The sequence below is a fragment of the Notolabrus celidotus genome, chromosome 24 (assembly GCF_009762535.1).
Source record: "Notolabrus celidotus isolate fNotCel1 chromosome 24, fNotCel1.pri, whole genome shotgun sequence".
In the NCBI taxonomy this organism is placed as follows: Eukaryota; Metazoa; Chordata; class Actinopteri; order Labriformes; family Labridae; genus Notolabrus; species Notolabrus celidotus.
Genome location: NC_048295.1, coordinates 9,350,614 through 9,369,076, shown reverse-complemented (window position 1 = coordinate 9,369,076; position 18,463 = coordinate 9,350,614). Strand labels below are relative to the sequence as shown.

At 41.8% G+C, this 18,463-nt stretch overlaps 1 protein-coding gene across 3 annotated transcripts in view; it reads right to left on the bottom strand.

Annotated features, from left to right (window-relative positions):
- The window catches only part of LOC117808206 (beta-1,3-galactosyltransferase 1-like), a 99,327-nt gene that overhangs the window by 39,316 nt on the left and 41,548 nt on the right, over positions 1-18,463 (bottom strand). For all 3 annotated transcript variants that reach the window (XM_034677789.1, XM_034677788.1, XM_034677790.1), the window contains exon 3: positions 12,648-12,703. The gene's annotated coding sequence lies outside the window, so the exon portion shown is untranslated. The remainder of the gene's footprint in view (positions 1-12,647; positions 12,704-18,463) is intronic.

Below are 18,463 nucleotides of genomic sequence, written 5' to 3'. Positions count from 1 at the left end.
TTAAATCCACGTTTTTTGATGGTTAAATAACCCTCCTGACAGAAGTGAAGTCATGAGATAGCTCCATGTTCTCCATTGAGACTTAGGCAATGTAGGTGAGGGTGTGATATGAAGGTACAGTAGCTGACTAACACCTCTCAGCTAAAGGTCACACGCGCTAACGCATCAATAACACCCTGGAGAAGTGAGCAGGAGAGACTTGATTTTAAGTTGATGCCGGCTCACGGGGGGATGTAAGATGGCTGTGTGAGTCAGCCGGTAAAAAAAATCAAGACCAGAACGGAGAATGGAGGGAGGTAGGGGATCCTGCTCAAGTTTTCCAAACGCTTTGACGGCAAGCTCTGTCCTTGAGCTTGCTGCCAGCCAAAGGGGATCCCATGGCAGCCAACCGCGAGGAAGCGAGATCACTGAATCATCTGCCAGATACAGCAAGCAGCTTTAAAAAACAGGTGAGAGCCGGCACTGGCCACATCCTGAAATTGACTCTGCTACTGTACGAAAAACACACGCCCACCTTCTGCAAGTCATGCTGCCATCCGCCCACACAAACACACGCACACACGTGCAGGGATACACTGCCGTTAAAAATCCAGTCTCTGTGATGTCTGTAATCTCCTGATGTACAACATTCCTCGCTCCCCTGGTGGATTTATATCAAAGCCGAACAAAAGAATAGGAAAAATAATAGAGGATGAAGTTTGTAAGGTAGCTTTCAGGAAACATCTACACTCTAATAAAGTTTCACAGCATGAATTCATCCACCTGCTGATTTTAAAGGAGCCACAACTGTCAGTTAGCTGCATGCAACCTTATTTTAGTAGACAGGTTTAATGACAGCCGTGCCTAAAAATACAGTGAGCATTCAACACTACGCTGATGATGTTATAGTGTATTTTAACACCGTGCATAAGTGTGTGTGTACCTAAGCTGCACAAAAGGCTTCTATAGGAACCATCCGCCGACATCTACAAGGTCTTTCTCCTTCCTGGCCTGTCAGGGAGAGATCTTGAGTTCCTGAAATGTCAACGCTTCACAGAAGCAGCCTTGTATTCAGCCTTGAGTGCCGTGTTCTTTTCACTCAGCCAGAGGGTTTTAGAAATTGGTTTGAAAAAGACTGAAGTTACACAGGTTTTGCAAACAAGAACGGCGTGTAGTCAGAGGGTTAAAAATGGCAGCTTAAATATCTTTAAATGTTGTTCTCCTGACTTGATGTTTTAAACTTCACATTAGGTGCATTGATTTTGTAATTATCCTAAGAACCCATTTTAACACCCTCTGTTTCCAGTCTAATTTTAATAATAAAATTAATTAAAAATAAAGGATGGAAAATTGCAAAGGTTTAAAGTTGCACAAAAATACTATTAAGAATAAAAAATATAAAAATAAATTGTCAATATATATAAATATAGCTATAAGGGTCTGTGTCCACTAACAGCATTATTTTTTTATGCATTGCAAATGAACTGAATTGTAGAGTTCTTCCATCCTTTGCTGTTGCTGGCTTGCAAAACTTGTCCTGTTGCACTTCTATTTCCCTTAGCAGTGACCATTAAGGCATTTACTTAAATTCAGTTGCATTTTAAAGCTAAAATAAAAACAGCTAATAGGTATCATGTCGTTGCATTAGCAGTGACTCTAGACCTTGAATTATACTTAAAAAAGAAAGTCTGGTTCCTTTCTCCACCATTGTTGTTGATAAAGTTGATATCAGAAGCCCCGCCCCTTCTTGATTTTGATTGGCCAGGGATTGATGAGTGAGTATTCCATACAGTTCAACTAATTTCAACTGAGAGCTGACCCTGAGGATGTGAGCACTCTATACACTGACCTTCTTTGGCCCTGCCAAGGTAAAAAATGCTGTTAGTGGAGACAGGCCCTTAAGTATCTTTTTTCATTCCATTGTATATATACCAAAAAACCCTGTTACATTATGAGTGTTTTACTCCTATCACTTCTCTTTCACTGTCAACTGTTTGCCCATCATATATTTTCCATTCCGTGCCAAGGTGAGAAAACTCTACCCTTGCTGCCTCACTGTCCTTCCTCTTCCTCCTCCTCCATCTTCTATCCAGGCTCTCCGTCCTTCCTGGCAGCCGGGGCTCCAGAGTCCCTTTTGTTATTTCCACTTCAATTACATCCTGCAGCTCGGCGCCTTTTCAGGTGTCCCTTGAAAGACGAACCTCTTTGCCCGTCAAGAGCGCATACGTTCAGTTCACAGAGTGATCAAACAGTCAGAGACAACAACCCCCCCATCTCTATCTTTCAGGACAAGCGGTGAGTAATGAGAGCGGGGTCCGAGCCAAGCCGTTTGGCAGTGTAATCTCTTTCATAACGCCCTTCATCGGAGGTCTGAGGGTGATAAATAAACAACAGAGCAGAGGGCGGCACAGCGGCACGGACGGCTGCGTGGAAGGCGGGTGGATTGTAAATTGGTCCTGGCTAGGGTGCAGAGGCAGGGGTCACACGGTGTCATGGAGCAGACACTTATTATGCTGAAGGTGTGATGGGTGGGGAGGGAGAGAGAAATGGAGAAGGAGGAGGAGCTGAATGGAGGAGATGTCTGGGGGTTATGTTGACTGCTGGACCTTGTGATGATAGGGAAGCTCCCGTGGGAAGAGGGGACCTAGAAACAGGGTCCCTTTGCAGATGTACTTTTTTTCCCCCTCAGTGTGTGTACTCTTGTGTGTGTGTGTGTGTGTTAGCGCATGACTGGAGGCATTTTCTCGCCTCCTGTAGCTGCAAGAGGAGCAGCTAGGTGCACATTAGCGAGTCGCTGCAAGGTCAGAGCGGGCCTCGTTGCTCAGTGTCGAAACGGAGGACGAAAAGGAGAGAAAAGGTAGGCGTGTGGGTGTGTGAGGGGTGGGGAGTCATCATTGTCTCAGTGGGGGGGTGGGCGCCCCCTCCCCCTCTAGGGACTTGAGACCTTGTTGAGTCCTTGAACTCCTCTTTTTCCTGCATGCTCACAAATATAAAACAAATGGCAGCCTTTCTGAAGCACAAAGAAAAGTGCAGAGGAGGAGGTGTAGTGTTGGTATGACTGATATGTTATGCGCTCTTATTGCTATAACAGGTAGAGAGCTATTGTGCAGGGAGCAACTATAACAGTGACAAGTGAATTTCTTTCCTGGCTGAATTACGCACCCATCCATCTATCAAGTGCTACTCAGACTCGGTCCAGTATGCCTCTGTCTCATTCTTTATTTTCAAGGTTGTGCGATAAACACACACGGCTTCTGATCAATATAAATCCAAGCAAGGACCTGAATATATGTGCACAATCTCCTCTTTGGCACATGCATAATAAATGTATTCCCTTCCATTTCCATGCATAGCTGCACAGCTCTAACCTTTAACCCACGTGATGCTAATAGCTAACCTGGTGCACATTAAACCGTGACTCGCATGTGGAAAAATCCAGCCACATGAGTCCATGTTTCATGACTTCAGTCCAATGCCACCAGCCAGCAGAGTGCTGGAGTTGGGGTGAAGAATTCTGTTCGTGATATCTCTTTTTATGGCTTGGATAATAAACATTGTTGTTGATGTTTCCTGAACCCAAACTAAGGGTCAAGAGCTGCTTAGTTGACTTGATTAGTCAGTAAGTTGGTCAAAAGGGATTATTTTGCTGATCTATCAATGTTGGAGTCTCTGTAATGTGAGGATCAGCCATCTTTCTGTATCCCCAGCTGCACTGAACGGTTGGTTGGGTTTGAGGCTGTATCTTGGACAGCATGAGACTTTGTGGTCTTGGATAATATATCAGGTAATGTTTTCTGAAAAAAAAAATGTAACACAAATCCAGACACTAAACTGATACTAATATAATCTACCACAGCAAAATTATATTTGGGTTCAAATACAGGATACCTTGCCAAGATTGTCAGCAGTATGCGGGCCAGAGCCAGCTCTCTTTTGGTCCTCAGCTGCCAGAAAAAATAAAGTGTGCTGACAGTTACATCTGGGCAACCTGAAAGCTTGACCTTTTTACACAACCCTCTGTAAGTAAACATTTCTTGTACTTATTGGAATGAGCAGGGGAAACTGAGGAGTTCTATATAAATCAAATAAGGAAATTAACTGATTAATCACTTTACAACAGAAAAGACTTTCCAGGATGCGAAAACCCACTGGAAGGGTATCCAGAGGGCACTATTTACATTCAATCCACTGGTAGGGCATCTAGAGGGCACTATTTGAAATTCAATGCACAGGTAGGGCATCCAGAGGGAACTATTTACATTGAATCAACTTGAAGGGCATCTAAAGGACATTATTTGACATTACATCAACTGGTAGGGCATCTAGAGGGAACTATTTCACATTGGATCCACTGGAAAGGCATCTAGAGGGCACTATTTGACATCCAATCCACATGCAGGGCATCTAGAGGGCACTATTTGACATCCAATCCACATGCAGGGCATCTAGAGGGCACTGTTTGACATCCAATCCACATGCAGGGCATCTAGAGGGCACTATTTTACATCCAAAGCACTGGAAAGGCATCCAGAGGGAACTCTTTTGATTCAATCCACTTGAAGGGCATTCAGAAGGCACTTTTTTTTTACATTTAGCTTACTAAAAGAACACCCGGACACACTTCTTTACATTTTATCCAATTGAAGAGCATCCAGGGGGCACCTTTTCTACATTTGGCATACTAGAACAGTTTATCCTCTGGAATGGCAGCTACAAGAAAAGTTTCTATGTGTTTTCCACTGAATAGGCACAAGAGAAAGCTTTGTAATGCTATGTCTATAACAGGGGGTTCCAAGGAGGCACTTCAGCATGGATATTTTAAGACATTTAGGGCACCAGGAGGGGCAATCAACCCCCTGCCCCCCCTCTGAGTTCACCCCTGCTGATACATTTCTAAATGTGCTCACACTTTAAATCCAAAGTTGAATTCCTCCTTCAGGGTTCTTTTTTGTTTTTTCTCTGTTTTTGTTTTATTCAATGTGAGACAAGGTGTCTTTGAAGCCAATAAGGATGCTAGCACATGCCCACCACAGCCCACAGCGGTGCCACAGCATTGCCCCTTTTAACTGAAATTAGCCCTAGAATCACTTTTACATAACACACCACCGACACAAAGTACTTAGTATGCAATGCAACCCACTTGGAGCCACCAGAGACGGCTACAAAGCCTGCACTCCCACGGATCGGAGTGGAGTGGAAGCATGTGTGGCAGAGTGCTTACGTCCGGAGAAATAGTTTTGGGCAGAACTTTGAAAGTTGCGCCTGTCTTTTCCAGTTCAGTTGAAGCGTGGAAGAAAGAAATGTTCCGAAATGTAAAAGGGAATGTCAACATGTTTACCGAGACGGAGTGGTGAAAGTGAAACTTGCAGATGAACACGGCGGGGAAAGTGCGAATGAGGAGGAGACAAACACACTCAATCGACTTTGTATCCAGCGCTTTGTCATTCTTTCATCTTTTACCTCATTTTCAGAGCGCTCTCTTTCTAACTCTGCTCTATTGTCTCCCCTGCTTTCCTTCTGTCTCTGCAAAAACAGAGAGAACAATGAAAAATGACCCGGTTGATGAAGGTGGATGTGATAAATGGCCAAAGAAAACTCCGCCTTCTGAACCCCGTTCTAATTTTACGCCGCATCAAAACACTTCTGTGCCAAAGCTCGAGCCCCCGCATTGAAGTGAAGGCATTGCAGTGCACAAAAAGGCTCCTTATGAAGTGTGCTGTCAGTATGAAGAGGGAGGGCCTATTCATCTACACTGAGTTTAGCTTTATCAAAGTCATGCATGCTTAAGAGTGTGCAATCGCTCACTGAATATACAAAAGACTAAAGGATTTGAGGAAGGAGCAAGCTTCAGAGTCCACACACTCCGGCTCATTTCTTACATCAAACAGCGCTGTTCAAAGAGATAACGCTGCCTTTGTGTGTGTTGTGTGGAATCACCTCCAGGAAATGGAAAAAGAGAGGAGTGTAAGAGAGAAACAGGGGGTAAATGGCGAAGTGGGCAAAGGAGAGTCGACACGCGAGGGGAGCAGAGAATGAAAAATGCATCAGTGAAGGTAGCTGCGACGGCATGTCTCTAGTGGAACAACATTTTCAAGCACTTTCACCTTGATAACTTGTCACCAGTGGTCAAGCTCAAACATCGTCCTATGATGAGCGTGAGCCACTGGCAGGCTTTTTCATGTCCTACAAGAGTCTGAGTTGAAAGCCAAGTGAGTGGCTCTTTCTTTTTTTTGATGAGGCTGCATGGTTCATTTTAAGGACCGGGGAATCTATCTGAGAGAAATGGCAAATAATGGTTAAAGTCAAATTTCAATTGCAGTAAATTAACATTATTTTGTGTTTTTGTTACAGGAGAATGAGCACTTTGGTTCTTCTTTATGTTTTGATCCACATGCTTTTAAAATAGTGCAGAGTGACTTTGCATAATACTTTTTCTTTTCCAATACTGATTCTAAAAAAAGATTTGGGGGATGGCCAAAATTCCTCAAAAAACAGTGATATGTAATATTAAAATTATTGGAGGACAGCCACTTAATTCTACTAGTTTAATTGCATTGGGTGGGAGCTAATAAACCATATCATGCTAATAGACCCCATTACAGAATATCTATTTTTGGAAGTATTGGTATTGGAGTTGGTGTTGGTGATATACGTATAGAGACAACTCTAGAAATGGCAATTCAGAAATCTGGGGGATTTTTGCAATTTTTTATATAGGCAGAAGCAGCTTTCAGTTAGCTAAATTCTCAAATCCCACCTCTAGATGCCATTAAAGTCAATAAACTAAGACATACAGTTCTACAATGTTGCACGTTAGAATCAACATCCTGATCTTTGGTTGGCACTTTAAGAAAATCTAAGAGGTCTTAACAAGGCTAATCGTTTATTACTTTGGGAGATCAGCTTATTATTACAAAGGGTATTTAAGTCATTGGTATTTATCCACTTGGAACTATGATTACCTCCAGCAACTGCATGGACACCCAGTAGGAAGCAATATTCGTTTGGCGTGAGTGTGGTGTTAGACTAAAGGTTGAGCAATCAACAATGTGTTAGGGATGCATCCTCTTGGGACCAAGACAATCAATAACCAATTCAAGCTGTCAATATGATGGTGTGTTTAAGCACCAAAGTGTTGGACTGATCCACAGTTTGTCTTAGCTTATCTGGTATTTACCGGCTTTTGGGTGGTTTCTAATATAGATCATGATATCATCGGCGAAAATGTGAAGCAGGAAACGCTGGCCAATTAATTATATCCACATAGGTGTGACTATAAGGTGTTTTTCCCTTCATTAAAGCATTACTTCTTCCCATTTCTGTCCAGATGTGTGATTGAATTGAGGTCAAAAACAACTCTGTGTTGATTGGTTAGTGTGTCATCATTGGAGGTAAAGAGGATCTCGTCTTGCAGGATTTTTGATTGTTTGAGATTTGTTGGAGAGGTGTGTGGGAAGGGAGTTCCATACTCTGCCTAACTTTTCAAAAAGCTCTTGAGCTGAAGCACACTGATGGCGTTAGGCCCAGCCATTGCAGAGGATAAAAAAAGAAAACACACTAACAAACCCTCAAGTCTGTTTTGTTTTTTTTTATTCTCTGGCGCGGCGTCTGTTAAACCGTTCTCAAGCGAGAGCAGAGCTGTGATGTTCCAACAAAGTAGAAATGGCTTCAACTGCAGACAGCTCATGCTGGTGAGTGACTGCTTATGGACTTCTCACAAGGATGTGTCAGCTGAAAACTTTAAATTAGCAGCAAAGTGAAATACAACTCAGGAGTGGGGGGGATTCACTCCAGTGATTTCAAAACAAAAAGGCTGCCCACGACCTTCGTTTCAAATGAAACCTTCATTTGTCAAGAGATGCTCTGACTGGAGAGTGCCGACAGAGCTCTCCTCTCAAGTGTATATACGTTACCACTAGACAAAGAACAAAACGGCTCTTTAACACCGGACTTATCTGAACAGTGCTGCAGTGTGGGGTTCAAAGGTGCCTGTAAACACTATTTGCTGAATTCTCTAAAAGATTTAACCTCTCGGACGATGAAGTCGCCGTGGTTTGACTTCTGCAGGAAGTAGAGGGCTCACTTCAGAGTCCTGGCTTAGTGATACAACCAAGCTATACGACCTTTGAGTTTAGGTAAATACTGCCTTCCACACGGCTTGGTTAAATGCAGACTCATTGATTGATCTCATTGGCATTTAAAGGAACCGCTTTAATTTGTTCAACCAGCACAGAGTAATTTAACACAGAGGAGAAAGGAATTCATCAGTGAGTTTAAAACTCAAGCTTCAGCGATGACATCAAAGTTTTCCTGCCTCATTCTGCTCTGCTGGTCACGTGTTCCATGTAAGTCAGTAAATAATTCAAAGGTTCATAGTTTCTGTTTATTTCTGTATTCTACTTCCTGCCCTTGTTTTCCCCCCACTCTATGAATGCTTAATTATCCAGTTTGTTTCCATGTAAACCTCCACAGCTGCTCTATCACGAGTACAGGTCCTGGTTTTTACAATCTCTGCTCCGTGGGTTTCTACTACTCTTCCTCCAGCTTGACCCTTACCTGCCTCACAGTTGCGTAAGCCTCGTGTGTTTTGGCCTTTTCACAATGAATTTGTTTGAACTGCACCAGCTAAGCAGGGACAGTCTGCCTTTGGGTTCTTCCTCTTGTGTTCCAGTTGTCTGTGTTTGCACCATACGTGACACTGCTGCCAGGGGAATGCCAAACCATGGACTTAACTAGACCTGACCGTGGAAGCTGTTCCATAAATATATCAGAGGAGGTTTGCCCACACTTTGAGAAATGAATACAAACAGGACAATTGCTTGAGAATAAGCTGAATTTATATAGCTTACTCTTATATTCACTGGTAAATGGTTGGATGCTGTTAGCTTTTATGACTTACCAAGAAGTTTCTTCTGGGATATAAACCTTGTTTTTGGCCTCTTCATGTTACATTTACTTTAACTGCATTGGTTAAGCAGGCAATCTGTATTTGGGTCCCTCCTCCTGTGTTGACACTGCTGCCAGAGAAATCCCAAACCGACAGGCTGAGCTGTTGGAGAATCCGCTATAACTCTAGTAATGAAAAGTTCAAACTGATGTGTACTCTGTAATTTGACCTCAACAAAGGTTGTAACTGTATATAATCAGACTATAGTATTTACATGAGTCGTGCTTTGTTTGCTTTATATCCTGTAATGATAATGTACTATTGATGGAACTGTATTTATGCAGTGACCTCACTCTGAGGTGAAAGCGGGTGACTCACACTTTTGCTGACGCTATCAGAGCTGTCTCCCTCTGCAGCCTCCTCCCATCAACACTTTAAACAGAGCCTTAATTTGCATTTAGCACTTGACCCCGGGTTGATCTTTGGCCGGGGCGATGCCTCATATGATCTGAAATCTTGTACATCAGCAGAGAGGTGGTGTTGCAGGAGGAGGCCGTGTCAGCCCTGACAGATAACCCAAGCTCAAATTAATCACCCTCCCATACTACGGAGGACTGATGTGAACCTGCTCAGACATTATAAATCAACTGAAATGAAAACCTGTGATGCGTCTCTGTGTGATGACTTTGGTTTTCAAAGCTGTGAGATGGTTTTTTTTGTTTGCCTCTTTCTTCCTTGCCAATTGCATGCCCACCACGCTTTTCATTTAATCGGACGGGGATAATCTCCCCAGATTGCCCTCTCCTGCTGTGATGTTTGGAAAGCTTATAAAGGACTCACTTCATTGATCTGAAGACACTTTAAGAGGCTTTATTGTTGTTCCCATGCCATAATCACAAATAGAGGCTTTGAGATGGAATAACGCCAAACAATGCCAGTCAGTGAGTGAGTCGACCATGCAATAAAGGCCTAATGGCTTTATCATTGCTTTGAAATTGGGCCGTCCATCTGTGAATGTGTGTGTGCGTTTGAGTGTGTGTAAATCTGCCTGCAGTTCAAATGCAGCCCTTTTAATGTAGCCACCAAAGCTGACATAGTTGAGGGTGTACAAATTGAGGGTGCTTTATTGTGAAAATACGACTATCTTCGAGGGGTAAGTTATGATTTTCATTGACATAAAAAAGGCACTAATGGAGTCTGAGGATTGTACACACATCCTTCCCCACTCATGCAGTCCTTTGCCTCCCACTGCGCCAAAATAGATCCCCCCCTGAGGCCGGTATTCAAGGTTTATGTTCCTAATGACCCTCAATAATTCACCCCTGATTGATCAGTGAAATCGACTAATGACTTAGCGCCAAGACAGAGACGCTAATCTCCCTGCCTTCCTCACAATCGAGTGAAGCATCGTGTGTTCCCTAATGTCAAAATAACTCACTGCCATTGGTCGAACCTCGGTGGATTTCTCACTCCGCTTGGCTGCCGTTGACGCTGAACACACAAAGTCGGTTTTGGAGGCTAAACGCAAGGACGCAGGAAGAAGATGTATGAGTCGTGGAGGTAATGTATTCCTAAGGAGAAAGATGGAGGAATCGGTCTTGAGACATGATGAAGCGTCTGCTGAGGTGTTCAATTAGCCCGTCACTGCGGAGGCAGACTCATACTCGGATGAGGAATGACTCTATTTATCAGGGAAATTCATAATAGTTTGATATCCAGAATTATGATGAAATGGAAGGAAAAGGTCGGAGAGTGGAAGAGACTTCATTTCTTAACGCTGGAATGTGTCTACAAACTTAGATCAGCACTTTTTTAAAGGGACCCTTCTTAAAATGGGAATTCAGACGCAAGGAAGAGACTCTCAACTGGCCAGAGACAGCCTTATGAAGGGCTTTAAAGTATGTTAGGATATTATTTTACTAAACATGGATGTGCTCTACAGTTTCTGTTTTTCACCAAGCAACAGAGTGCATGTTTTCAGAGCAGCCTCTCTTTTGTAGAGCGATTAGACTCCACTTTGATGCTCTCTCCTGCAAAAAGATTAGCATCAGCTACTAAACCAGATGGGTTTCCATATCCGCATAGAAAATCTATTTCAATTAGCTCCTGGATATCATTTTTCTTCCTCTTGAAGCTCTCCACATTGACCAGCAAAGAAAGATGGAATTTTTAGCATGATTAGCCCTTTGAGCGAACGAAATGATACAGCTGGAAAAACAATGTCTGCCTTGAAAGCTCGTCAAGGTTATAAAATGCAAATGAGATGCAGATCAGTGATGTGATTTATGTTTTAATTTGCCGAGTAGAGTGATGATGAGGTAAGTGGGAGCTCAGAAATGGATAAAACCAGGAGAGAGAGGGGAGGGAAAAAAAGCAATTTTATCCATTTACTTAGTGTAAGAGCTGACCTTTTCCCAGAGTCACTGCCCGCGGCGCCAGGGAAGCGAGCGCATGAGGGGGATGTGAACTTTCGCTCACATGGAGCAGCTGACATATGTATGCTAACTGTTGAGTGTCTCTACAGGGATCGCACAGACGGACAGGGCGCTGTGAAGGAAGGGACAGACGGGACGAAAGAAGTCGCAGTGACAACTGTTAATGTCTCATTTAAAGACACGTGATGAGAGGTTTGTTGAAAAACACAAGATGGAAGACAAACAGAGAAACATCTAAGTTTTCATCACAAAACAAGCTACTTTACACATCAAGTTCAGAACATGAACTTGCTTGTTTTTTTAAACAGAAACTCAAATTTGGAATCAGAAAGTAGTCTTAAAGCAAGAAAAGACTGTGTGTAACACTAGCAGAGCTAGCACCACCAGCCTTCAGTCCTTCTTGCATGGTATGTTCACATACTGTGCTCATTACCCATCGCTCCGGTCGATGGCCTCCATACATCTTGTACGCCATGATTGTGATAGTTTCCAACTGGACAATTTCGTTAGCATGAGCTATAGCACTGGCTAGTGGCGGGAGGCGGCACTACAGCTCAGACAAAACATATGCCCTGCATTTCAGGCCTATATTGATAAAATAATAACTTGTTTGAGCAAGTAGTATTTCTGGTGTTAACTAGCTAGGGTGGCTGTGTTTAAAAATTCGTCCACAGTACATCACATCAGAGCCCAACAAGGTGGAGTTTTGGCTTCACTTTTACAATGGTGGTAGATGAAGGTGTGCCGTCCATGTTTATATACGGTCAGTTATGTATTTCCTCACCTAAGATCTGATGACGACTTTCCAAGTGAGCAAAGTTAACAGCAGATCTGCTCAGGTCTTTGAACAGTTGACTTAATTCGGGTTCCAAAGTTTAGGTAATGAACCATATTAAGTATTCATCTACGGTATAAACAAGCTGTGATACCACAAGGCACAGATGAAAAAAAACACCTCCTCCTCCATCATATCTGTCTAAGACCTGAGACATTGTCTGCAGCATATTTTCTCTTCAATAATTAATTTCTAATTCCCTTTGATGACAAAGGGAACCCAGAAGACTCAAACACATGCAAGGGCGATAAAGCCTCTGCTTCATTAAACAGCCAGATTGAAGCAGTGAACCTCAGAGGCAACAATAACTTTTATTCTAAGCTTCTGTTTCACTTTTCAATCTCCACTGTTCTTTTCTCTTTTACCTCCCAGCAGACAGCTGTGTGAAATATGGGACCGGTGTGTCTACCTATTATGAAAGGCCCTTTAAAACCAGAAATAGGCTACATCCCTGACTGAGCAGCTATTTGACAAACGGACAGGGAGCTGAGGTCAGTGTAGCATGGCGTACCTGACACAGCTGGCGCTCGTCCAAGGCAATATGGGCTCTGTCTCCTCATACCATCCCTGTAAGAAAAGAAGAAAAGACAGGCAGGTCAGGAAAGCTGATATGAGGCTTTAGGAAAGAGAGGATATTGGAAAAAGAAAGGAGATTAGATAGAACTGTGGAAAGTGTGTGTGTGGTTTCAACACTTGACTTTTTGAACCTTCAGAAATCTCTTTTTGAGTGTTTTATTGAGGACAAAAGAAAAACAGAACATAAAAAACAATCTTGATTGGAGGATGAAATGTGCACACCCATAACCATAAAAGAAACTTCTGGCGTTTTTATTGGCATTGTTAGAGCTGCAGCTGAGGAAACTTTGTTGTTTGTGAATAAAAAAACATCTGTGTGCAAAAACAAATTCTCCAGAAACAGAATGAGGTTAAATGACAGAAAACTGGCAACGTCATAGTAGTCAATGTCATGAATGCTGGTGGCAGCTCAGCTTGAAGCCCCCATACAAAATAAAAGTCTAGACCTCTGTAGATAATTCTACGCTCAGTTAATAGCTTTAGAATCCTTATCCTGTTATTTGTTTTGAAGAAGAAAGACCTTTGCAGATGATTCAGCTCCCAGGAAATAGCTTTCTGATCCAGTCACAATAACCAGGTGGAGAAAAAGTCACTAGCAGTTCAGCTCGCAGCCACCTCACAATACAAAACGTCATTTGAGAAACTGTGATTTTTCAACTAAAACTGCTTTATTTAGTATTTTTACTGGTTTTAACACTCAGGTCCTTTTGTTTTAAAGAAGAAAGACCCCTGCGCATAATTCGGCTTCCAGTATGATTGAATGAATGAATGAATATTTGATTTTCATGACTACACATTGCAGGAAACATCCTTTATTTGATTATTCAGACACATTAAATCAACCATATATTGGATCTCACCCATCCAACAAGTAGCAGCACAGCACAATGGTAAAATGGTAAATGGACTGTATTTATAAAGCACTTTCATGTCACATTCATCCATTCATACACTGATAGCAGAGGCTTCTATGTAAAGCACCCATCAGTGTTAAGAAGCACCATTCACACACCGCTGGCCCAGCCACCGAGGGCAGTTTGGGGGTAAGTGTCTTGCCCAAGGACATATAAGGTGTCACACATTTCACAGTAAAAGGAAGCTCCACTCTGACATAGATGAATTCAGATTTATTCCACATGAATGTTGAACCCATACATAGTAAAAAAGATGACAAAACAATTCAGCATTGTACATCTAAAGGCAGCAGAGTCTTCCTTACCCTGATGCAAACTGCATAAAGTCTGGACTCACTTCAAATTGATCTTGACGCAGACCATGAGGGAAGTTTTAAGTGTAATCAGCCGGTGGCTCATCTGTATTCTGCAGCCGCCACCGCTATCTTCTAACTATGGCAACAAACAGCCGGAGAAGGTGGAGGGATCTATTGATGTATGCTCTTTCATAAGAACTTATCATTCAAGACCCACTTACGCCCAGAAAAGGTCAAATGAAATTCTCTCGTATCAAATTGAGTTTCTCACTTGATTAATAAGCGTCTGTGGCAGACGTCTGTGCCTACACACGCCGCATTTCAAATCATCTTTTAAAGTTTTTTCATTCATCGGAGAACGGTGCTGAACTCGCGGGTCTAATTAAAATATTCCAAAAGGAAATGTTTTCAATTACCGGACTTGGCACAATAAATGCGACTTCCGTGTTTCTCATACGTCTGTGCTCATGCTCAAGAAGAACGTCCTTCTTTACATCTGATACAAGAAAGACAAAGGACCAAGGCTCTCTGAAACCAGCCACTCCCAACCAACTGGTTCACTCAGACGCACAGTTTACTCTGGATTGAATGTTAAATTGAGGTTTTAGACACTCATGAATCATACTCTATCACCTACAGCAGCTGTGGTGTAGCACTGGAGCTCAAAAGTATGATGTATGGCAATGTTGGATATACTCCAATAGAACAGAACGCAGTTCATAAGGCAAACTGTGCAACAAATGAAAAAGTGGCAGCTCAGCTAGAAGCCCCCATTGTCCAATGAAGAGCCCGAAAAAAGATGTTACATTTTTTATCATATAGTGCAAAAAAAGTGTTATTTGATCGCCTGAAACAGGACAAGAATTTGCATTTAAGCATAATACAACAGGCATTAAATCACTACTTATCACAAAAGGTGTTAATCAATTCAATAGACTCATTGGCTGATTAACTCAGGCTGTAGTGCTGCTTCTAAAGAGCTCTTACAAGCTGGGTCAGTAGTCAAATGAATTAATATTTGGACCACATGATGAGCTAAATACTGGAGCATAAAAACAATGAATATAATATAAAAATGTCAATATGCCTGGTCCTCTTGGATTAAAATTGAAAGTTTACCAAAGTATGTTGGAATTCAACCACCAGGGAGCATGAATATCAGAACAAGAGCTTTCACAGTCCATTTTAAAGAAGTTAAGATGTTCTACTAGATTTGTGGTTAGCTTGTGGCGCTATATAAAAGGACTACTCTGGGATTAGCAATGTTAGACTGGTTAATCTGAGGGGGACAATGAATGTCTGTACAAAATTTCAACTGATGACTACATGCAACAGATGACTGTTTCTGAACCACATGTTAAAACTAGGAGTTTAACATTTTAGACATTTTTTTAAACTGAAATTTCAATGCAAAGTTTGGGGAATTTCAATTTAAAGTTTTGTGAGTTTTAAATAAGAATCTGGTATTCTGAAATTTTGGAATTTTAAATTTAAATGAGTGAATATGGGATATTTTCTATCTTCAGAAATTTTGGGTAATGTCTAAAAAATTGTGTGAAATTGAATGGAAATTGAGGGAGAATTTTCACTAGGAATCTCCAGATACTCTGGGGAATGTCTACAAAAAAATGTGGAATTTTTATTTTAATTATTGGACATTTTCAATAGGAATCAGCTGAAATTTGGGGAAATTTTAAGTGAAAATGTGGGCAATTTCAATGGAATTTGGGTCATTTTCATAAGGAATAGCTGAAGGACATTATAACTAGCAATCTAAAACATATAGATATTAAGTTTAAAATTGCACAAGTCAGAGAAATAATACATCCTGAAACCAGGGAAGTTGAAACCAGAATACCTTTTTCTGCCTTGATTGGTGAAGAAAATAAATACTTAATAACACTGATTAATTATTGACTGTGAACTGAAAGTTAAAAGCACAAAGTCAATTGTCTGTTTTTGTGATTGCTCAGAAATGTAAGCTTGTAACAGAGTCTTAAATAGACACACTGACATCGCCCGGCCTGAAGCCACACAGTTAAAAAAATAACTTGAAGAAAATAGACAAATAAAAGTGTCAAGGCCATCACGGTGCAACTATCACCCTGCCACCGAGGTGACGAGCGGGAGAGGAAACACCCCATCAAGGTCAGGATGGAGCCCTGTCACAGCTTTCCGCTAACAGGCGAGGAGCAGTGCGCTCTGGGTAATTGGGGAGAACTTCCTGCCCTTGGAGTTTGATTGGCAGGTCTCGGGCCGCGGCGTGAAGTCAGTCACCTGATCAGCGCTTAAGATACAGTTAGCTGTCAGTTAGGGCTGTAGTGTAATCACAGAGTGGCTTTCAGAGAGGGAGGATGATGGAAATACACAACAGAACAAACATAAAATATTGAGTAAACACACACTCAGAGGAGGCGGCTGATGAGCAATCACCTCTTAAATTGGCTTATAAAACAGACGCGTGTTTATTATGTTGTTATGAATATGCTTTGGTGGCCTTGGCACACTTCTACCTTACTATGGAGGCTAATTCAAACATTTCTAATACATTTAGCTCATTGTGGAAACATGCTTGTGTTCGACATTAGCATAATTTTTCTGACGCTTGAAAAACTCGTGCCATTTGGAATGCATTACACCCCTCCTGTCATGGCGCTAATCAGCATAATATGAATTATTGCCGTCATTACAGTGGGTGGCCGGGAAAAAACAATAGGTCTTAATTATTCACCGACGAGGAATAATAAAGGCAAAGCAAATGCACCTTTAGTTTCTGCTGCCAAGAAACATTAGAGTCAGTATCTCTTTCCTTTCAGAGAGGGATCCTAGCTCTGTTGCTCTGTTGTGGAAATCGTTTTCTGGGATTGTGATGAGTGATGAGCTTGTTTTTTTCCTCTGAATACTCTACTTGTGTTGTTGTGCTGTGAGGAAATTACCATAACAGCCCAATAAAATTTGCCTTTCGAGAGTTTTTTTTTTTCAAAGTTTTATTTCGAGTGTGTAATTGTTATTGTTTCTGTGTGAAATTAAAACGGTGATTGAGAGGGTTATTTCACCGGGGTTTCTTGTTGTGGTGTCAGGTTTGAAGTAAATGTGGGTTACATCATTAAAACATTTGGATCCTGTGAAATAATGAGGAGGAAGTGGAGCCTGGAAGTTTCACGATGCTTTGTTACTGTGTTTTGTTGATACTCTGAGTATGGTTAACCATCACTTACGAAGACATGAAGGCATCTACTCTGCTTTTAATGTTGTTCTGCTTATAATAGAAGTCTCATTATGTACGGAGAATTAACCTAGAATCAAGTTTCTCTCATAAAGGGATAAAATCATGTGAAAAGTTTAAGCTAATGAGACGAAGAGCAGATACAAGATTGTACTTGGAAAATGTGGTGATATATGCTAACCTAAGCATGCTACCTGTAATAATAATAATGCTAAAATACTAATAAAAACAGGTGTTTTGTATTTATTGCTAAAGGTTGCTCTATGAATAAAAATACGAATATGAATAAGTTTTAGCACAGCTAATCTTTGAGTCACCTGAAAAGGCTACATTCTGAGGTGCATTGAAGAGACAAGAAGTAGCAGTAGCAGAAGCCAGCATTAGCACATAAAGTGTCAGCCAAACTGCATTCAAGTCACCTTCTGTTAGCATTGGCTAGCCTTCTGATTGACACTCAAATAGAATTGCACTGCTAATGTGAAATGCAACCAGTATCTGACGAATAAAACATATTTAAAGTTAATTCATGACATTTTTAAAGCTAATGGCATTACCTAAAATATCTAATAAGCACCTTTTTACCCGACTCACAGTGTCTTCAGTCTCCCTCTGGGCAGCAGGGTTGATTACCTTTAAAGTCTCAGACTGGTCAGTCCTGTAATCCTGTTTCGATTGGTCTTTCTATTGCTTATTTCCAAAGGATTGAAAATTCAGTAATATTCATTTTTTGTGAACTCGGGACATGAATTACACCGGGGTATAATAATTCCAGGTTGGCGAGGTCAAACTCATTACAGTCGACGTTCCTTGAGAGATAAAGGCTTTAGCTGAATCCGCAAAAAATCCGCTGCTACTGCAGGGTCTCTCTGACCTTTCAGAGCCAGTTGCCAATCAAATTCCAGCCCGTCTTAATGGAGACGCGGTGATTACAGGAGACATGATTCACGGCTATAAAAGGCCGAAATGATGTATCAAAATGAGTGAGTATGGCTCAGAATGGATGACGGAGGAAATACAGTGAGGATTTCATTATGAGGTTCATGGATCACAGTGTCTCTCTGGTAATGATCTAATCGACACATCTGTCAGCGCTGACATTCGTCTGGATGTCGTATTGACACTCCGACAAGCCTGATTGCCGATCAGTGCTCCTAACTGGAGGGGGGACTGTCACAATTCAAAGGGTGCCTTTGTGTGGCCTGAGAGGTTGGAACAGATACCGTCAGATCCGCGGAGACTCACAGGAAAGGGGGGAGGAGATAATTAACTTTCAGCCTGAGGGCGTCCCTAAGACTTCCTGTCAGCTGCTGTTAGC